Raw genomic sequence first — 22,880 nt, forward strand, 5'->3', positions numbered from 1 at the left:
GATGACTCATGATAAAATGATGAGAATTGAAAATACTGTTAGACATTTACAGAGATAAGGAGAAGAGGTATATTTAGTGGGATTTTTGTGTCTTAGCATTTGGTATTCTGAACTGTCTAGAGAGAAACATGCTGATTTCCTTGGATTACTTGATCATGGTTCACTGAGTTCAGGTTTTCTTTCTTTTTTTTTGCTGCTAATTCAGTAACAGTGAATATCCTTGTGAATGAATTCATGCAGCTAAGCCCATTTTAGAAGAGAAGGATGTTTTTTCTAACAAAGATAATTTCCTGTCTGAAGTGCAGGAAAAAAATCCCAAAGAAAAAAAAGTTTTGTTTATGTAATTATTAGTTCTGACTTAAAAAAAAAAAAAACCAAAAAAAAAAAAAAAAAAAACAACCCAAAACCAAGTGAAAAAAAATTGGCCTAAACAGCTGGATGAAAAAATTCCAAATAACACAAGTTGGGGGTTTGTGCCAGATTGGATGTGGCTCAGTGACAAAGCTGGAATTTAAAGCCATCACATGAAGCAGCCAGGGGGGCCGAGGAAGAATTCAGATGGGTGCAGCACAGACTATTTCTGCTTTTCAACTACAGGATGCTTCAGATAATAAAAATTATGTCTTCATCCTGTCAGCAGCTCTGCTGTGGAAGGTGCTGCTCCTGTCACAGCTCAAGGCCATTTGTTTTGGAAATGGGGGATCCATAGGAAGGATTAATGGCAGAGTGAGGACATTCTACAGAAGCCACCGAGGAGGGACAGCACAGGTGGTTTAACACCTTTCCTCCCTGGGAAAACCCATCAGTGCTGGGCAGCCTGGCAGACAGGCTTCTGCTCAGGGTCCTCTTAAGGACTGCTGAGGTGACAGAGCCAAAAAGAGCCATTGCTGTGTACAGCAGTCAGCACCTGCAGTCAGCAGCTGTGACAAGTGACATGGGAAGGGTTTCCCTAATGGGAGCAGCAGAGGCTCTGCACTCCAGCTTTCCATGTGCTTCCTAGAGCAAGGAATGCAGGAGGGAGCTGCTGGCATTGAATGTAATCCTTCCTTTGTGTCTGGTGGGGAGAGAAGCCCTGTGCTATTTCTGTGCTGATGGCATAGCCACAGGAAGATTGTTTGGGTTTTGTGTCCCCATCCTTTAAAGGAATGTCCCTGTGTGAAAACCCAGGGTCCATGTGTGACCAGAAAGGTTTTGATTTGAGATGAAATGAAGCATGCTCCTGCCCTGCTGAGGTGGGAAGGGAAAAGCATCTAGAGAAAACTCTGCTTTTGCCTCTTTTGGAAGTTACAACAGTAGCTTCCCAGCAAATATTTCAGGGTGATGTTTGAGCTGTGTGCTTTCCTGGATCACAATTCCAGACACCACCAAAGAGCCCTAGCTGGAATTTTGCTTCTGCATAGCAGGGGCTGGTGCCAGGGTGAGTAAAGGAGCTCTCCTGAAAACCCCATGGACACAGACGTTCACAGATGATCCTTCACTGAGGACTGAAGCAATCTGCTGCTGTTTCCAAACTGGCCTCTCAGTCCTCTCCTGGATGCTCAGCCAGAGAAGCACTGGTGCTCCTGGACCAGCCCAGAGCAGTGCTTGCAGTGTGTACTGGGGGCACCTGGCAGAGTGAAAAGCTCCCTGGAATGCCAGTCCTCAGCAGTGCAGGGAGGGGAGGGCTGCTGGCACGGGGGCACAAGGCTCAGCTCCTGTGCCCTCTGCTGCTGCCCAGTCTGACCGAGTGCTGACCAACCCGCTCCACTTGCCAAAAGTTCAGTGCTGGGGAAAGGTAAGGACCATTGATTAATGTTTGCTGGACAACTCTTATGCCTGTCCCATGTGGATAGGAGAAATATTCTTCCTCTCTCCTGCCCTTCGTATTGGAGCCACTCTTTATTCAGCAGATTTCTCGGGAGAAATCTGGGAAGAGGGAGTGTGTCTTCCAGAGATGTGAGCTGAATAACAATCACAAAATCCCCCCCTTGCATCAACTTCTGCTCCTGCTCCTGCTGTTCCATATTCTTTGTGGCAGAAACATTGGAAACAGATTTTCTGTGTGCAGAAAAAAGAAAAACTGAACAGGCATCAAGATTCCAAGTAACAGAACACATTTTTCTTGCACAGATAATGTTTCTGATGTCGTTAATGAACACCCAGATTTCCCTGAAACTTCTAACCATCGCAGAATTTTTGTGATAATTTTTGCATTAGGCTTCTGGTGGGCTCAGGCTCTTGGAATTATGTTTGAGCTTCCTTAGCTTTCAGCACCATTAAGCATATTTTAAAAACACATTAAAAGGAATATGTCAACTTGGTTTAGGCTGAAACTTGGATTGGGAAAGAAAATAAGTAAAAAGAAAATTTCACAAAATACAAATGAAGTGGGAGTGTTTTCATTAAAGGAAAAAAATACAAAATACAAATGAAGTGGGAGTGTTTTCATTAAAGGAAAAAAATAAAGAAAACATTATTCCAAAATAATTTATTTTCTTTCTCTCTTTTTTTTTTTTTTTCCTATAGACAGGGCAACTCAAACACACGAACTTTGTGCTGGTGAGTGAGGAAAATTAAGTGACCAGAACCCAAACTTCTCCAGGGGATGTGAAACAAAAGTGCTTGGTTTTGGGAAACAAAGTGAAACAGGAACACCAAATGCAAAAATATGTTAAATAGCACCAGAAGCATCTGCAAGTTTAAACAGAAACATGTAATTAAAACATGGATTGTTTCCCTGAAGACAATGTAGAAATTTTCCCTTTTATTTTGGAGTTTCCATAATTTAAAAGAACAGACTTTTCCCAAACTCCAGCCCCTAATTTTCAATCTCCAGGGACCATTATTGAAAAGCCCAAATTCTCAGCTCAGAAGTTTGTTAAAACAAGGCTTGGCTCCTTTTTCTGCCCTTTGTTTCTCTGAAGAGTCTTGCGTGCGTTGCTTAGAAGAAGGAGGTACACGAGTTGGGAAACCTGGATACATCTGGGCCACTCTTGGGACAGTGTGATGTCTAATGTGGTTGGGGTTGTCCTCCCACCAGGTGCTTCCCCACTGAGCTCTCCTCTGTCAGAAAGCTTTTATGTAAAAGGCCATGTGTTTTTCATGGCTCCTTTTTGTAATTGGTAATCGTGACAGAAGAAGGGGCAATGCTAATGACATTAATAATGGCACAAAATCTCCAAGAAGGCATTTAGAAGCCTTGCAGCATAATCATAGAAGCACAGATTGGTTTGGATTGGAAGGGAAAGACCACCCAGCTCTAACCCTCTGCTGTGAGCAGGGACACCTTCCACAAGACCAGGGTTTTCCAAGCTCCCTGGACTTGAATACTTCCAGGGATAATGAGCCCGTGCCCTCTTAAAGGCAAATTCTCCTTGAAAACTGTGATGTGCCTTTGTGTGATTGCCCTTTACCTGAGTTTTTCTTTGAGTCTAGCAGCAGCTAATGTAATAATCAACAAAAATGTGCAGTGTTGCTCCACTCTCCATAATGCCACTGTTTTTCTGTCACCTTCAACACCAGCCAGACCTTCCTTGTGGACTACTGTGTAAAGCAGAAAGGCAAGATGGGGTCATCCAGCCCAACCAGTGCTTTTCATTTGCCTCTGATATTTGTAATGGGTGCAGTCAACCCCTCCTGTTTGCTGCCCTTGTATGTAGCTTAATATGGAAAACAAAACATGGGCTGCTGAGCTGTGTGTGCTACCATGTATGGGGAAAAGGACTTGCCCAAAGCAGAGGCATAAATTCTGCTTTCTACTTATGTGAAGAATAAAATGATAATATGAATCTCTGTCCTCTCCTTGTTTGGGTCAACAGTGTAGGAATGCCTGGTTATGAATAGGAGAAAATGTGCTTTTAGGCAGATAAGGAGAACAGCCGTTTACACTGATTTAGGCGAACAGCAACTTTTTCCAGGCAGAAGACTCTGAAGCTGGAAAATCACATTGAAAGTATCAGAAATGGAAGAAAATAATAACTTAAAATAAGGCAATATCTTTCAGACCTCTAATTTTTTTTTCTTATGCATATATCTATGCATTCATCAAATAATAGAAATTCCAGTTAAGTTTTAATATTTTATTATTGTTAATATAATAGTCAAAATATAACAATAAAAGTACAATACAATATAATTAATGTAATATATGTTTCACATATAGTAATTACTTGTCTATAGTATGTGGTTTGTTATAACAATATATCACACATTAATATATGAATATACATATTATCGGACTTTAGATAATTAATAATATACATGCTAATGCTGCTGGAAAAAGCTCATGCTGGCAAAAAACCACCATAATAATGTTGGAAGATGACTCAGAATTAGCACAAAATGGTTTTGCTAAGCTCTGTTTAGAAACTTGGCATGACCAGGGCAGACATTTTAAATCAGCAGGATGGGAATAACTGGAAGTAGGAACACTGATCATGGTACTGCTTGGCTGAATTTCTATGTGCACCCTTCCTCAATCCTCACAAGAGGAGCCCAGGGTGGATGGGGACCCTGGATGGCTCAGTCAGAAGGATGGATCAGTGTGGATGGGTGCTGCTGCTATTTCCCAGTTTGCTTTTGAATTTTGAAATGTCCTTTCCTGTATTTTAAAGCCCTGGTTATAAGAAAAAGAGAACTCTTCCCTTCCAGTGATGCCCTCACCAAGGGAGGGGAGAATGATCCCTCAGCCTGGCGGGGCAGCTCCAGGTCCACACACTCTTCTTGAGGGGCCAAGAAATGCAATCTTATAAAAAGCTGAGGTATTTTCCTAAAGATAAGAAAATCATGTCTTCATAGTTACGATCATGGAATTTTATTTTAGTAGTTTAAATAGCTTGATCTGAATTTTTATCCAAATAATTATTCTGGTATATAAATCTGCCTGTCAAGCTGCACCCAAGGGGAGGGGTTTTGTATGAAGCTACCACATTAGAAACCTTCTCCCTTGGGGTAAAGAACTTAAAAAGTCCCTTGTGTTTACACAACAGACCTAAAAGCTCCAAGGGGGACTTGAGAGGTGATCAGGAGTGTGCTTTCTGCTGCAAAAGCTCCCTCAGTATGTGTTTACCCAATCCAGGCTTTGAGCACCACTCAGGTGCTGCCTGTGGCCAGCCCAGTGGAAGGTGCCCCTGCCCATGGCAGCGGGGTTGAAATGAGATGACTTTTAAGGTCCTCTGAATCCAAAGCATTTTATGATTTTATTATTCTAATTCTATGGCTGTGCTGGACCTGGCTATTGCAGCTCCCAAATCCCTGCAGTGCCAGCAGTGGGTAGCTTCACCAGCCAAAGAGGTTTGGAGACTTTTTCCCATTTCCACATCTAACCTCACTAGAGATGGATCCTGAAAGATTTATATTGGGAAGAATTTGTCTTCAACCTTTAAAAGTGGCTTTCTTTGGTAAATCCCAGTATTTTTAAGATCTGGAGTAATTTCCTATTCTGGGGCTGGTTTTCTCTCAGAAATGTCCCAGGAAAGACTTTATGGTTGGATTTGGACACAAGCCTTCAAATCAGAAGTATAGGGAATTTTAGCCTGTTTGTGTGAGTGCAAAGGGTGCAACTGTTTGGTTAGGGGCAAATCCAGCTCTTTGGTCACACAGGGAAAGGTTTCTGTTCATGGTCCCTTAGAGAGGAAAAGCGTGGGCAGCACCTTGTGAGCCACTAGGGAAGATGCTGAACTGAGATGACAAACTTTGGTGAAGTGATAGTGAATGTCCACCTGTATCATATACAAATATAACAGACATCCAGATCATACAGAAATTAATTTTCAACTAATTTCCAACTTTTGTCCAAGCTTGTTCTGTGGAACTAAAACCCAAACTGAGTTAACACCTCAGACTATAAAATAATCTCTGGTATGACCTTTACTGAGGACGCAGTTCTCTGGGAAAAGATGTATTCAGCAGCCAAGTGGTTAAATCAAAATAACAAGGGCTATTTATCTAGTAGCTTTCCATGGCTATACTCAAGGGGGGACATATCTACCTATTTGTCAAGTCATTGACAATAGCCTATTTCTTTCTTCCTACCCATATGCTTTATTAAAGAAACACTTGACCTACCTGTCACATCAAACTGCTTCCTTTATCCAAAACAGAATAATATAGACATTTCCCTTAAGGGAATCCTGATGCAAATATATAAGGACAGGTTGCCAATTTGTTGAGCGTATTAGGGTACAGAAAACTGTCAAGGGAAACAGCTGTAATACAGAATGTTCTAACAAGCTCATTTTTCTTTTTTTTCTGTGGTACTTTTGGTCTCTCTTTAGTTTATATTATACGATTTGTATGTTACAATTTTTATGGACAGCTGTCAACTGCAACTCTTCTTTTTCATTTTGAAAAAAAAAAAAGGAAACCTTCAGATTCCTGGCCAAGTCTCAGATCTATTGTTTGGTCTTTCACAATAACTCTTAAAAAGCTTTCAGCTGCATATAGCTGAGAAGAAAGTTATGGGATAGAGGATGGGAAAAACAGTACAGGTGTTTAAAGACAGAGAAGGTTCTGACTGTGATTTGAGAGGTATGTATTTTCATGTGAAGCCACTTAAACAAAAGATGACACTTCCCATTCTCACCTGTCTGCTGTGCTGCAGAAAGGACTCTGTCTTGCCCTGGATGAGTGTTTTGGTTTCAAATATGAAACGACACAGAAAGGTTCAAATGTGGCATTTTGCACAAACAAGCTTTGCTGTGGCTGAGGATAGGGAATGAGAGCCAAACTGCAGGAATTCAGACTTCCCAGTGGTATGGTGATCAAACCAGAGCCATTCAGTCCCCAGCACTGGTTTTAGTTCACAGGTCCAAAACATTCCCAGCTTTCCAGCAAGGTGTTTGGTGATGTTGTAGTTTCCAAGTGAAATCCATAATTTTCAGCAACTTGAATATCCTGAGACCAGAAAAGATTAAGAGTCAAATCCATATAATGAGAGGTCTGTGTTGACTAGTGGACAAGGCACAGGCTGTGCTACAGGAACAAAGTACAGTTCTTTGTACGAAGTAAAGATCTGCTCCACTTTGACTGTAGTTCCACTGAAATCAGGGGGGTTACCCAAAGAGTAATTAGTCAATTTATGCTTGTTTGCATAAAGGATGACACAGATCATCAGCTAAATGAACAAAAGTTCAAGCAGTGCAAGTCAGGGCAAGAGGGGAGAGAATTAACCATGTCTGGGCCGAGGTCACAGGTTGGGCTGATCCCCTTGCTGTGCCAGAGCACCACGCCTGCCGTGTGCCTCTAACCAGTGACCTGTGATGAGAGGCCACCACGGGCTTTGGCATCTCTAATAAAAGTCAGATCACCCGAAGAAAATGTCTCTAAAGGGTCATACAAATATTTGTGTAGAGAAGAAAAGGAGTGCTGGGATCACCACGTGAAAGGCTGTGCAGCAATGATCTGGTATTTCCCCTTGGTCTGAACTTCTGCCCTGTTCCTGCTCCCTGTGTCTCACAACTGCCCTGGGCTCCTCTTCTCAGAGGTGTGAAAAAGTGAATCCTGATGCTATCTTTTAATGTGGGAGCACTCAAGTGAAGATCAAGAGCAGTAGGTGGCATCCTGGTCATGCTGAAATCCAGTGGAGCTGTCTCATGACCCTTTTCAGGGCAAGGAGCTCACAGAGATGTCAAATATTGGCACTGGTGTGGCTGCTGTGGGCTGAGCTGAAAGTGGCTTTAGGGAAAACTTTGCTGGCACGTGGCTTATGAAGAGACTGGAAGTGTGTGATTGTAGGATATATGTAGGGATGAGGAGAAGGTCCTGAAAGCAGATCTGTAGCACTGACTCTGACTTTAGAAAAGGACTGGATAGTTTGAAGTCATTAATAGACTTTCCATAGGAGATTATCCTGACCATTTCCTTGGAATACTGTGGAAAAATAGGGAGAGCGACCATCAGACATATATTTTTTTGTTCTGGCATTGTAAATACACCAATGTTTGCTCACCAGCTGACCTTTTTCTAAAAGAAATTAAAACATTGCCTAAATTTTTGTACAAGTTTTGAATCTCCAATGCATTTTCTGTGGCCAAACTGTAGCTCATACACAGAGAGCCTATCATTTATGATCCCATTTATTACTGGGACTATAGCAGAGCCAGCATCTTCTCCTCTTTCACTCCCACTGACACACTTGATGACACTTAATGATCTCTTGTCTAAATAGCAATGTGCTTGACAAAAGACTTTATTACCCAGGGGGGTGGTGTGGAAGTGAATGTGTTATTGGTCATGGTGTATTTGGTAAATCCAAACCCCTCAGTGCAGCCTGGTGTCTGCAGAGCTCTGGGTTACACCATGTCCCAAAACTGGGGAGGCAGTAGGACAAGCTGGGGCAGCCCCAGTGAGGACAGCAGCCTGCAGCACATCCTCCTGGGTACCAGCACCACCAGGAGCAATTAGACATTGATTAAATGCTGTCCCAGGAGCTGCTCACTTGTCATGTGAGTCGCCAGTGGGCCAGAGCCCCTGGAACAAACCCACCCTAGGTTCCAGCAAGGATCTGAGTCACGGGTCCTGGGGAGCAACTGTTAATTAGGATTTGACAACTGTTTCCTGGGGGGAAGTTTGGAAAACAAATATGTCTTAATCTTTCTTTTGAAAAGACACATCTTGCCAACAGAGAGGATTTTAAAAATCTTTTTTGCAAAGGGCGTCCAGGTATGAATCCTGAAATGTTCAGGCAACATTGGTGAAAACAGATTGATTTGGGGATTTTGTATTATGTAGAGAAGGAATTCAAATATTGCAGCATCCTCAGAAAAATTCCACCAGATGCTGCTTATATTGCAAAGCAGCTCATTTGGTTTTAATTCATCCTGTACCAGGAGGTTACAGCCTGCTATAGTTGCTGCTTGCTTTTTAGCTGCTTTCTGTTACTTTTTTCTTCTTTCCTTTTTTTCTTTTTTTTTTTCCCTTTTTCCCCAGAGATTGTGAATTGCAAGGTCAAGCTAAAGTCAAACTTCACTATTTCAGTGATGAAATGCAAGCAGATGTGGCTGTTTCATGTGACACTGTGCCTGCCTTGCTGCACTGGGTCTGTGGTGTTGTCTGCACCCTGGACCACATCCTCTCCCTCATAGCTCAGCAGTGCCAGTTCTCCTGTTTGGATTCCAAAATCGGTGCCATCCTGGCTGCTGCTCATCCCAGGGATGTTGCTTTAAACCTCAGCACCTGCATTCCTATAAGCTTGGCTAAGGAAAGACTGTAGGCAGGTGATTGATGGTGGTGATGGTTTTTTCTTTCATAATACTTCAGAGTCTGATTTCCTCAAAGATGTCAGGCTTTGCCACAGTTTCCTCTGGCCCCACCACTTTCTGCAGGTCTATCCATTTGCTCTTTGTATCTCTCAAGGGATTGCAAATGATAGTGCCAAACATCCAAGATCTCCTGAGCTGGTCTTTAGGTACCAGAATAAAAGCAGAGCCCATCTATAAAGGGCAAGGTGTGCTTGGCAGAGAGGATTCCCCTTGCTCAGCTCACCCTGGGTCTGGGGCACTCAGTGCTTTTTATTCATAGGTTTGAAAAACTCATGAAATATTCTGCATGAGGCTGGTAAAGAGTGGAACCTTACTGATTTATGTTCACAACCCCACCGTGTGCAGTGAAGCTGGAGTAATTTGGGATATTGTTTTTGGTTGTCTTGCTGAAGTTATTCACTATCCAGGCAGAAAACGTACATGAAGCTGTTCTCTTTTTTGGTGATGGTGAGGAATACAGGGTTAGCAGCCACATGAGAGTTAATGATTTTTTAAAGAAATTTGATGTTAAGTCCTGTAAATTTTTCATCTCCTGATTTGTATATATATTTTGCCTGTTCTCAGAGTGGGATGTAAAGCTTTATATCAATGAAAATTACCTAAATAAGGCAATGCAATGTATTCCTCCCTCAGAAAAATCCCAACCAGGCAATATTTTTCTAAATTTTTCTATTTATTAGCCCTACATCTTTCTAGGTCCAGGAGAAATTTTTATTACAATGTCAGTTAAAAGATTTATTCCCAGAAAAATGCCAGACCCTATATCCTTCTGAAAACCTGAAATAATCTCTAAGTAAAATAGAAAAGGGGGTGGCAGCTTGAGCCCTCTGGTCAGCAGGGAAGCCAGCCTGCTTCCCTCCCTGCATCCCTCTCCTGGTGCTTCTCTCCAAGCCCTTTCCCTGACATTGTTTTGTTCCTGTTGGGATTAGCCTGAGCACCTCAGTGCTCTCAGAGGAAAGTCTGGGAAAGTCTGAGGGATGTCCCTGCACCCAGGGAAGGAAGGATGGGGGTCCCACACCTCAGGAACATTTCCTTGCTGAGATACATGGAGCTGGAGCCACTTCTAGACATGTGTTTGTAATTTCTTGTTTGGTCTGTGTTGGTTCTGAGAGTTGGTGCATTTTTTGATTTGCCTGCTGAAAGGGCTTCACACTTTTGGATACCGTGTTTGATTAGTTTTGATGATAACCACAGTAGTACAATTCTGACTTCCAGATTGCTTTCCAGTGTGACACTAAGCAGCCACCCATCTTCAAGGCTGAAGAAATTCACATGTGCATTTGATTTTTTCTTCTTTTTATGAAGATAGAAAGAGTGTAATATACTGACTACAAGCAAAAAAAAATAAGAAAAAAAAAGCACATTTCTCACCCCAATCACATCTCCTACCTCTTATATAAGGGTGATGTCTGTGTGACCTTTTCCAGTAAAAAGGTTTTGATCTATCACCAAATATCTCCCACTCCTTTTTTTATCATCTCCACTAGTTATCTGCCTGAGCAATTCTTAGAAACTTTGTTCAATGAAGAGCTGCATTTGTCACACAACGATTTAAGAGAGTTACTGAACTTTGCAAGGAAAATTAGTGGAAATTCTTGCTCAGAGACAACATAATATGAACATGACAGAAAAAAAGCAGGCCAGCATTTCTATCACCCTTTCCCCTGCCTACTAATGGTTTTGATTCTCATTATTTCTCAAATGCCAAGAGTAAAAACCCTCCAGGGTACCAATTAGCTGTGCCCAGTCTGGATACGACTGCTCTCATCCAGGACATATTTTGAGATGCTGAAGCTCTCTTTGGGAAAAGGCAATTTGTGTGCAGCTATGTTTAGTAATTTTCAAGGACATAATCTTGTTGGGAAATAGAGATGGACTCATACTTAATTTAATTTAAACCAAAGCTTTTTATTAATTGACTTTCAATAAAATGGATTACCGTAAATGGGAACCTGGGATCTATGTTTGCAGATTACTTTTGGCTGCCTCACTTATATTTTATTAGGGGTTATACCTTCTTGAAAAAAGACACTTAGAATTTATTTCAGAATGAGCTTTTGGTCTTCTCTGCAACACTTTTCACTTGCTTTTGAATTATTTTAAATTTAAATAGCTGAGCAATGACATTGACAGCATTTCTGACTATGTGCAACTGTATTTTACATTGCTGTTCCTTCACCCTACTGCATAATTAATTTCAAAAAGAAAACAAAGGTGATTCAATGGCTAAGATAAGAACATTTTGAGTGGCAGCTGAGGGCTGACTCTGCTCAGGATGCTGGCTCTCTGGGCTAGATGGTTATGGGCAGAGGTGCCTGGGTGCTGGCAGCAGGCAGCCTTGCCCAGCAGTGGTTGCTGCTGCACCCCTGTGCCGAGGCAGTGCTCTCTGCTCTGCAGATTAGGCAGCAGATCTGCTAAGAGCAACGCTCCTCTCACATGAATGGCTCCATTGAGTCCTACATGGCTATTAAGAGACTTAAGTTCAACAATATATTAAATCTTTGCAGGGCCTAAGGCAACTTGTAGGTGGTTATTCAAAAAGTCTGCCCAAGCCTTTTCCTGCAGCCACAAAACCAACCTTGTCAGACCCTGACACTTTCCCATTCTTAATTTTGTGGCTTGTGCATTATTTCGCCCCATTTCTCTTGCAGACACGGCACCTCACATGAGCATTCTGCCCCTCTCTGCCACTCCCTGCCTGCCTTAACACTGACCCTCTTCCTCAGCCCTTTGCATCTCTCCAATGCACCTGCATTCCCCCGAATTTCAGTTTTCAGACCTTTAATGGGAGCAAACAAAAATAACATCAGAGGAGTTGCTTCCGCTGTCCCTCAACACCCAGAGGATCTCTGGGTTTAATGAAATTGCAATACTGGCAAAAGCAATGGAGGAAGCTGCTCCTGGTGGCTGGGGTCCAGCAAAGTACCATGAGCTGTCCTTGCTTAATCCCCAGTGACATCTCCCCCACAGACTCATTATTTAGGATTTCTTGAAATGGACAAAAATGAAAAGAAAAAGGGAAAAAAAACGCACCATACTGAATAAGATTTCTTTTGGATCAATATTTAGCATACTGGAAAAATTAAGAGAGAAAGATATTTGTAAAATTCCATAATATTTTCTTAGCCTCAGAGTAAATATTAGTAGAGAAAGCAATTATTGTGCATAAGAATTTTCTGTTTTGTCTCTTTTGTTTCTTTAATTTAAATGAGTGCTTTTTTGGCCCATCCCTGAATAACTAAGTAGAGGTGATTAAAAACCTTCAAGTCCTTCAGATTTATTGTCCTGTAACTATTTTTGAAAGCAGATTTAGTATCAGTATGCTATTTATATTCCCTGAGAGCTAACATTTCAGATACTATACCAATATATCAATGCCTGATGCAAAGCAGATTGCACTGAAGATGTAGAAATGTATACAAGTAGAAAACTGCTTATATTTAATAAAGAACCAAGATATAAACATATTTTAATACAATGGGCTTTGAAATCGACGAGTTCCTACTGTTTTACCCCATCCACCTCCCTGACGTTTCTCTCCTACATCCCATGTGCAGCACGGAGGGGCACTGACACAAAGCTCAGCTGCACCTCTGGGGTCAGTAAATACAGGACTGATATTTTCCCAAGAGATGTGTCAGGTCAGCTTCTTCTGTGCACCCTGGGCTTGTTTTTGTCCTAAAATGCATTTTCCCTTCCCTGCTCCAGCTGCCTGTGCCAGGGCTGTCTGCTGCCCTTGTACTGCCCCTCTGCTCCTGCTCTCCCCTAAGCTCTCCTCTCCATGCTCCAGCATCTCCTGCTTGTTCTGGGACTTCTCCAGGGGATGCCACAGGTTGCCAAAATGCCCTCCTTGAGCTCTCCTTGCCAGGGCATGTGTTGAAGCATCTTTGTGGTTGCCCTGTGTAGTGCCAGGCTCTGGTGGATGGCTATGAGCAGTCCTGGTTCCAATTCCCAAAAACTGCTCAGAGGCTGAAAGGAAGAGCAGGCAGGTAGCAAAGACATGTCAGGGAAGAGCAAAGGACCACAGTCAGCTCCTTAGCATTGAGATGTTCCTAACCCCAGGCTCATTTTTGGGCTCTGAAAGTACTGGTCACCTGTATGGTAGAGAAGAATAAATGTTCTGTGTAATAAAAATATTTAATTCTCCTTTGTCTGGTAAAAAGCCAATTGCTGTAGGGGTTTAAGGCCACCAGCCTGGTCATGCTCCTCATGGATGTCCCCAGTATCACACTTCATTCCTGTGCTGAGACTGAAGGCTGAGACCAGGCTAAAACCTTCCTGCTGCCCCTGCCTCTTGCACCTCACTGCCATGCTCCTGCTACCTCTGTGCTCTTGTGTCAAACTTGACCTTCTCTATCTGAGACAACCAAAGGTGCAGAAACCTTCTGGTGTTTCTGCTAAAACCTCCCACGCTCAGCCCGAGGCAAGGGCCAGGAACTGTGGAGCTGAGCCCAGCTGAGCTTAGCTGAGCCAGGCTGGGACTGGGCAGCCCAGCAGCTGGCTGCAGCTGGATCCTCGCTGTGCAGCCTTCACTGCCAAGCTTGGGACACGCTCGTTTTCACCCCTGTCCTCACCCCACTGTTCAGGAAAATCTTCTCCCCTCCCTCTCTGCCTTTGGTGGTTCATTTGTATTTTGCTACCTACAGCAGGCTCCTGCTCTTCCCAGAAACCTTCTCCCCCTATCAGCTGCCCCCTCCATCCAGGTTACCACCAGCACTGCCCTATGACCCCAGGAGGGTTTCACAACTCCCTCTCCTTTGGGCACAAATAGTCTGTATCAAATCCCTCCTTGTTTCTCACATGGCTCCATTTCTGGGTGGCCAAGCAGCGAATCAGCCACCACTGCCCCATCTTGGCACCCCATCACTGACCCATCTCTGCTCCCCCTCTTCCAAGACTGCCCTGGCCCAAGTGTCCCCTTCTTGTCCCCAGCACCCATTCTGTGCCCCGATGAGCAGCGGGGATTTCCAAAGCCTCTCCCACCACCCACCCCAGGCAAACCCTTTCTGCAAGCCCTTATGTCTAGCTGCTGGCTGGAGGGGACAGGCACAAATGTCCCAAAGCCACACTGCCAGTGCCACCTCTCCCGGGACAGGTGGCTTCCCTGGGAACACTGGTGTGGGTGCTGGTGGCATCCTCCGTCACTCCGCATCTCCTCCAGCAAGGCTGCTCTTCGAGGAGTTAATATTCCAGCCGGTTTCCAGCGGCTCTTCCCTTCGTGCCACCTGGTGGACAAAGGGGACATTTCCCAACTTTTCGTTTCACAGAAGAAGAAGCACCTGGGAAAATTAATTTTTCATTAAGAATTTGGTTGAACATCACCCGATTTAAATTTTGTGTGATGAGAAACGCAATCCTGCCACATCCTGGGGTAAGCCCCAGACCGCCCCAGCAGTAACCATCGGTTTCTTACCTGTGCTAATGTTTATGCATAATAATTTGCTTTAGTTATAATTATAGCTGTTCAGTAAAACTCAATTCCTACAATGACCTTAACAAGCAAATAACTTTTCTTCTTCTTGTGCTGCCAATGAATTCATGCTTTTATTTAGTCTTAAGCAACTGCTTTCGGATTTTTTAACAAATGTGCAGTTTGAATCCCTCCTGTGGCCAATCCCAGGCAGGCTGCGACAGAAGGAAGCACTGCTAAAAAGCCCGTGGAAATAGAAAAATAAAGTAAATAACAGTGAATATTCCTGGCAAGTGTTTCTTTTTTTCAATTTATGAAGACAAACATTGCAGGAGTAATTTGGTTCTGAGAGATATTTTTGTACAAGGATTAGAAGTAAATCCCTGAATTGAGGTGCTTAATGAAATGAACCAAAATGGCTTTTGCTCTCAAATCCCTGCGAGAAGTGTCCAAACTGAGCTGTGAAATAGCTTCAAATCATGATTAAATAGGGAGAAAACTGCAACGTGCTCAGAGCACATTTCAGAATAGCACAAGATGATGATAGATGGGAAAGAAATTAATTGCTCAGTTTTCTCCTGAACTATTAACAGTTCAACACCCCTCTGCTTTAATCCTCTGAGGAAAACCCTGCCTTTAGTGAGGTCCATAGAAATTTTAGCAGTGATTTGACTTGGGCCAGGATTTTGTTCTAAATCTTTTCATAAAGTCAACAAAATGACGATACAAAAATATACATAATGGACAAAAATCCTGCCTGGCAGCTGTTGGCAGCTAATGCTGGGGATAACATGGGTCAGTGTGAAGCCACACCACAGAAATGAAGAATTTCTTTGTGAAAATACCCTGAAACCTCTGCAGGCAGAGTGAAGATCTAGTTTGGTTCTAGCCCTCTAACTGATACCCAGATTGCTACAAAACGACTGCCACAAAATCCCTGTGCCTACAATTAGCTTGGACTGTGATTTTATGTCTCACTTGAAAGCTGAGGTCTCCACAAGATCCCATGGAATCTTTTGGGGCAGTAATATGTCTGTCTTTCCCAGAACATTCAACTCAGCCACCCAAAGCCCTGGCTTTGTTTTTCTGAAACAAAGGGAAAAATAAGCACAATTTAAAAATATTTTGACTTTGGATTGAGAAAAATTTTATGTTTTACTGGGAAAGAAATTAATTGTTTTTATTTTCTTCAGTGGAAAAATCCATATAATTTAGATAATCCAGAAACAGAAAGATTTTCATTTTCTAAAGAAACAACCTCCCTTCTTCTCAAAGATTCAGTTTTCACAACTCAGAAAAACTTGCCCCGACTGAGATTAGTCAAAATATTTTAGTTTATTGCAGATTTGCAAAACTGTCTGCAGCAATTAAAAAAGAAATCTGGCCAATCAAAAATAGCAATAAAAAGACAAAACATTAAAACGTTTCAGCTAAAAAAATGAAGATGAAACAAAGACTGTTGGCTTTCTTCATTCTTATTAATTTATTTTCACCCCACTGGAAAGTGTTTTTGGTAAAATGTTTGCTCCAGGGGCTGTCAGAAGGCTCAGCTGCACAGCTGCCCTGCGGGGAGGCAGTGGGTGCCCCAGTCCAGGTGTGCACAGCTGCAGCGGTGGCAGTGCCCGTGCTGGGGACAAAAGCCACCCTCATCCTTGGACACCCTCAGCCCGCTGTGCCCGCCCAGAGACAGGGATGCCGAGAATCCAGGCAGTGAGCTGGGCTGGGAGGTGGGAGGCAGGGGAGGGAGAGGGTCAGGAATGACAGGGGACATTTTTGGTGTGGGGGAGCACAAGCGGCTTAAGCCGGCTTTATCAGCGCGTTATAAACTGGCAATCAGCAGGGCTGAGATTTGGCAATCGGTCAATACAGGCTCAAAAACAGCCTGGAGAAAAAATGTACCTGGGATCCACTTAAGGTGACCTTTGGAAGGAAGAAAAACAAGTTTAAAAGAAAACAAATGTTTCACAGTGGTGCTTCAAACCAGCTCCGTTTAACTGAGGGTGTGTAAGGACATTATTCCTCTGTGTGTGGGAACTCTTTGTGTGCCTGGAGCCTGTGGTGACATGACACGCTTGTGGCCCTGGCCGGGTGGATGCCCCACCTGCCTGCACAGAGCACTTTTGACTCCCGTGAGCTCCCCGGTGCCTCCAGCCCAGTGCAGCAGCGCCGGGCAGAACCGCTCCAGCCTTTGCCGGGACAGCCCGGGAGCACAAAGAGCAGCTGTGGCTCTCCCCTGTTTATTCTCTCCCCAAACGAATGCAGCAGCAGCAGCAGAGAGCCTGTAACACAGGTTGGAATCCCAAATAAGTTTAGTCCTGCAGTTCGAGGTCAGCTTGCCATCTCATGGGAATGCCACAATCCCATGTGGCCATGGCACAGGGGGGCAGTGGCTGATTTTCACCGCCCTGAATCCTGGACTGAATTCCCCACAAACCCCCTCACCAGAACTTATCTATTTCTCTGCCCCAAAGTAACTTGCTAGCAAAACCTCCACAGTCTGAAACCAGCTGCCTTTCAACCAGCGGATATGAAGCCCTGCCTCTGTCCTGACTCTCCCTAAAATCCTAACAAGGACTGTGAGGAACATTTGAAGGAGCTGAAATGGCCAGGCCATGGATGCCGTGTAGCAGCCCCACTGAGATATCTGGTTTCTGTTACGTGTTTCTTTTCCTAGCATTATCTGTATTAGAACTTATAAAATGGATGATTTGTATCAGCTGTCCTGCTTTGTTGTTACTGCCATGTTCTGCTAAAATGATAACGAAGCGCTTGTTCCAAATCTTCCCCTCCCGCAAAATATCCCAGCTATGTGAAATAAAAGATGCAATTTTATTACAGGGCTGAAAAAAGCTGTAAGAGGCAAAAGGAAGGGTCTCTGAGGAGCATGGCTTCAGGGAAGTGGAGAAAAATTTAGTGGTGATGAAGGTCTTGAGAAAAGCAAAAAGCAGAAGTAATTATGAGCTTGGAAATAATTATGTAATTTTGCAAACATAGTCAGGAACTTCATACCTTGTCCCCATTGCATCATAATCCAGGACACTTGGATTTGACAGGACAATTTCCAACTTCCATATGGTATTTCACATTAAAGTATTTTTGGGAAGATTTATTATTTTCTCTATGGATATGGAATCTCCCGATAAATCTGAATTTACAGGTGCTGGGAAAAATTAAACCACGCATGTACCTAATTTCATGAGGTTATGGAGGGTGGGACAGTTTTGATTTGCTCACTTATATGGGTGTTCCTGATCCTTCCTTGGTGAGCCTTAGGCAAGTCATAAGCATGGCCAAGTGACTTGCATTGTGCATTGCTAAACAGTAATTTCTTCATTTATGATCTGTGAATTCTTTTCTGCACCATGTGGTGATGAGATTTTTCAGGAGAAAGACAGCAGGGTCCACATTTGTGTGTCTGTGAGATGAAAAACCTCTTGAGATCAAAAAGCACTGCAGCAGCTCCTGTGGAAACATGTCATGGGTTGTGTTGTGATGTCAATGAAAGCAACAGCCAAATCAGACATTTATATTGACTTCACTCTGTTTCCTCCATCAACCTTTGGTGGTGTCCTCCTCTTCAGTAGCACAGTTTGCATCAAAGTCTTGGTAGTTTTATTTCTTTCTTACTTATTTCTTCTTTCTAGCACTTGTGTTGTGACGTTGCTGCAAGCAAATATAATCTGGGTTTCACAGACTACAAAAAGGAGGCAGATCTGAAGTGATTTATTGTTAAAGGAACTGAGGTCAGATCCAGACCTACTGCTCATGAGAAGCTGTTAGTACTGTTATTTTGCCTGCAACATTGAGCCAGACCCCTCTTAGATCTGGTAGTCCTGCTCCAGAACTGCTTTTGGAACGCAGTTATCTTTAAAATGCAAATACTGTGACATTTCAGATGGAATCTCATCAAGCAAGTCTACTTTTCAGAGGAAATATTAAGGAACTTAACAACTTAACACTTCAAGAGTGATAAAAACATATTTGTCTTTCATACAGAAAAGGGCTGACAGCCAAATTCTGTAATTGAGAATACTTCCTTAAATATAGAGCACTGAATGAACAGCAAAAGGGTCAATTCATATTTTTATAAAAACAAGCAAAAGTGACTGTTCTGTTTCTATTATCAATGCCTGGAGTGTGGGCATCCCTCCTCATTCCTATCTTCAGAGGCAATGAGAACTGCCACATAACAGTGAAGAGATGGAATGTCTGGGGGAAAAGAATATACAGAAATTGATTTCAGGACTATAGAAGTAATATTTCTATCATCAGAAAAACTGCCAAGGTCAAAACGTTTATTAGCACTTGAGTGAGGCTACACTAAATTTCATCAGTGGGAGAGAGGGACTTTGTGAATATTATTTTAAGTGGTCTGACTAAAGAATATCCCCTTGCATGGCTTAGCTATGGATTATTAATTATTAAAAATTGAGTAAAGCTTTCATTTCTCCATCTTAAGTTCTCAGCAAAAATGTACCTTGTTACAGACCCATTATACCCCATCTGCAAACCGAAGACAGTTTAATTTTCCAGTTTAATCAGATATTTTCATTTGCATCTAACTTCCTCTTGAGCATTACTGACTTCAAAGGATTAAAATTCCTAATTCTAGTCCAACAAGATTTTTTTTTTATTTTCCAGATGATCAGACTAAAGATAAAAATTTTCTCTTTTTGCCCCTACCCCTCCTTTTCTGCATATTTTAGAAAAGTCCTGCCTTATATATAGTTTGGAAACATGTGTCGCAATCTCATCAGTCCAGCCAAGTGCTAAATGCCCAATAGACTAAAAATCCAATAAATGGCATGGTTTGTAACTCTTAATTTTTGCAGCTGTTAGATAAAGCCAATACATCTGTTTATGGTGATTGTTCTTTGCTGACAACATCAATTTATCCTCTAAATGCCAATGTTCCTAAGCAGCTGTAAGTATGCCCCCCTTCCACCTAATTTCAGGAGAGTCAAACACAAATCTTCTATTAAAGAAAACTGGGAATTGCTCCTTTGCAGCCATGCTGTTGCCTACCTGCTGAAGTGCTGGTCCAAAATGTCCTGGTTTTTCTTGCTAGGCAGAGAAACATGTCAAAGACTTGGTGAATTTGAAATGAAAACTGCTTGCAGATCAGCTGGGAATTTATTTGCAAATTTGTCCTTGGCTGTTGATGGACTTCTAGGATTACAGACAGAGGCAGAGAGGAGAAACCCTCCTTAATCCACAATGCAAAGCACAGGTGGAAACTATCCAATAAAATAAGGTTTTGGGGGGATGGGTTGGAAAATTCTGTTTCATCAAATTGTGATTGTTTTTGCATGAACATGTGCACTTAAAGGAAGAATTTTGCTGGGGTTTTTTTCAAATGCAGGGTGCAGTTTCAAGGACTGACATTCCTTCTTTATTGCAGCTCATCCAAGCCACCCATCGACCTCATTTCCCAGAGATAAGAGGACTTAGGTTTCAGAATTTTATTCTCTCCTTATTTTTCCCTTGGAAAGAGACAACCAAAATTGGTATCACTTTCAGCTGGAACCAAAGGCAAATCTTTGATTTCCATCAAGAAAGGTTAATTCCTTTGCAGCCATTGTAGATTGAAGAGGTGCATTAAAAAACAGGGATTTAACTTTTATGTCAGATCATACGTTTCAAAATAAGGAGGGTTTAGTTCTACCCTTTGCTCTTCCCATCTAGAATGCCTCCCAGCAAAGTACCCTGTATTGGAATTTTAGATCAAAACAGTTGCTGTGCATCCAAAGCCTGCATGCTTGTGAACAGAAAGGAGGGCAAAGGAGAAAACTCTTTTAGACACAAGTAAGAGCTGGGAGGGAGGGAAGTAAAAGCTACTAGTTGAAAATTCATCCCAGAAGATGAGAGTCAAAGGTGAAGGAGAACTTTCTGCAAAAGAGCTCATGCGCTGACTTGCTCCTCCAACAGTTTTGTCTTTTTGAAACACAAACAGGGCTGCCCTTGCAGAGCAGCTGTCCCATACCCAAAGGGCTGATCAGCCCTTCACACCACCCAGGACCTGAGTTTTGAAATCTCCATGGGCAGGAGAGGCAGTTTTGGGGAGCAGCAGAAATAAGCTGCATGCTTCAGTACAACAGCAGGGAGTGGGGGAAGCAATGGCCATCACCTCACGTCAGGCTGGCTCCTGGTTTTCCTGCACTTCACAGGGAAAATGTAGCACCAGGTAATTGATTATCTCTTCCAGGTCACAACAGGAAAAGGAGAGGCTGTGCTGGTCCTGCAGGGCCAGAAGTTGCTGCTGAGCTCCTTGACTTTAGCCATGGTCCAGATCTCCTACTTGCTCTTGAGGAAAGGAGTTTTCAAGAGGGATTTTTCTCCTTGGAGCTTAAAGGGAGACAAATTATTATATAAAATTGTAACATTGTGTGTGACCATTACTCCCCATTCAGAACCTGTGCTGAATCCTTTGCTGTTGCCATTTGAAAGTCTGTGTTTCTCTTCCGAGGAGCAGGGAGACTTTTTAGAGCTGCTGAAGGATGAAACACGGCAAGAGCAAACTTGGTCTTCTAAGGAGATCCGGCCAAAATATTAGAATAAAATGAGATGGACATTCATGGTGCTCTGAACTCACTCTGTAACACCCCTGAACACACTCCAGGGGTGTTACAAATAATGAATAGGAAGATTTATTAATTTGCAAGCCATTGTATGCATGGTAGCTGTCCAGGTAGGAAAATGAAAAATAGAAATAAAGAAATGACATGGAAACTGTGGACATGATAAGCCCATAGATGTCTGGCAAACATCTGTCCCCAGTGCCCAGACTTCTCAGCGAGGTGCTTATATCCAGTTGCCAGCTCTTGGCCAGTCTCAACAAGTTTGTTCATTGGAGCCATTGGAGCCCTTTTGAGCCCTATTTATTTTTTTTAAGAGTATTTTTTGTATCATCATTGCTGTAGATTCTGTAGATTTTTTCCTTTTATTTTTTTTTTCCCTGCTTATCTTTATTGTGGCCATCTATCCTGCTGGCAGAAGGCTTGCCCTACATGTGATGCAACAACAGATAAAGTTCTGCCCCTCCAAATTCCACTGTACCTTCCTGGACAGCACATCTAACTAATTCTTAAATACAACATAAACTAAGACATCAACAGGGGATACTAGCTCAGAAAAGGACAAGAGAAAATGTTCAGAGACCTGTTGGGAGGAGCATTATATTTATACAACACATTTATATTAAAAAAAACCAACAAACCTCTGCAAAATGTTCCCCACCTTTCTCTTTTTTTGGCATAGAATTTTTGCCACATCCAGTTTTCCAGAAGTATTTCCATTCCCCACCACCACCATGCATGCACGGTAGTGACTGAACATTTTGAAAGCAAAGATCCCCCAGCACTTACCAAAGAAAAGATGTTCAACAAATGTTGGACGTCCAATGGAGTGGGGAGAGCAGCGGTGCAGACAATGTCCCAGCCCAACCTGCCTTTCCAGGAATGCAGCTTTCCTGCAAAATTGCCCTCTCTGCCTCAGGGCAGCACCTCCAGCACCTCTGCTCCTGCCCTGCTCCGTGGTTATTGTGTGCACAGATGAATGGCACAGCCCTGTGTGCTGGGATGTTATTGCTGGATAAAGCTAATAAAACATTTGAGTCACTGCGAGGAAGCTTTCCCATCCCACTCCACGCCTGATCCTCAGGGTTACCCGCCTTTGCCTCCTCACCTTTGCAATGTATGGTGTTATTCTAACCTCTTTCTTCTTTGGCTTTTGGCAGTTTTTTCTGCTTTAAGTATATAGTTATCTTAAGTTGAGCAAGATGTTTCAGGCTACAATAACTGGCTGATGTTTTAAATGGAAAGCTCCTAATATGCATTCAATTTACATGTACTAAGGCTCACATTCAATCTGAAATACCAACCAAGTATAAAATAATAGTGACACTTGACATTTTCACAGGGATTTACAACTTCAAAGGGCTCTATAATATAAACAAACTCTCTCTGTACTTATGAGGTGGGTAAGCAAATACTGTTAAAATGAAGAATGAATGAGGAGGGGCTGTGGAGCTTGCCCAAGGCCAGACAAGGAACTGGTGTCAGGGCTGGGGTCTGGCTTGCTCTCCTGGGCCTAAACATTTGGGCAGCTGTTGGCTCTAGAAGCTGCATTATCAACATGGATGAGTCATGTGCTCTGCATCCCAAGCAGATGTATGAAAAATACAGACACTGGAATTGAATGCTGTCATCAATCAGTCACACCCACTCTCTCTG

At 42.8% G+C, this 22,880-nt stretch overlaps 1 long non-coding RNA gene across 3 annotated transcripts; it reads right to left on the reverse strand.

The window, feature by feature from the left end:
• Positions 1–3,801: 3,801 nt before the first annotated feature.
• LOC146766177 (uncharacterized) lies at positions 3,802–22,504 on the reverse strand. Of its 3 annotated transcripts, none has more exons than XR_014958307.1 (5): positions 22,014–22,504; positions 20,777–20,994; positions 19,675–19,818; positions 17,659–18,858; positions 3,802–14,518 (listed from the first exon to the last, which is right to left on the reverse strand). It is a non-coding gene; the product is annotated as an uncharacterized LOC146766177 (long non-coding RNA). The 3 variants fall into 3 exon arrangements; XR_014958308.1 differs by lacking the exon at positions 3,802–14,518 and adding an exon at positions 14,543–16,928; XR_014958309.1 differs by lacking the exon at positions 3,802–14,518 and having other exon boundaries at positions 14,541–18,312; positions 22,014–22,481.
• Positions 22,505–22,880: the final 376 nt, after the last annotated feature.

This window comes from Lonchura striata, chromosome 13 (assembly GCF_050655825.1).
Source record: "Lonchura striata isolate lonStrDom1 chromosome 13, ASM5065582v1, whole genome shotgun sequence".
Classification (NCBI taxonomy): Eukaryota; Metazoa; Chordata; class Aves; order Passeriformes; family Estrildidae; genus Lonchura; species Lonchura striata.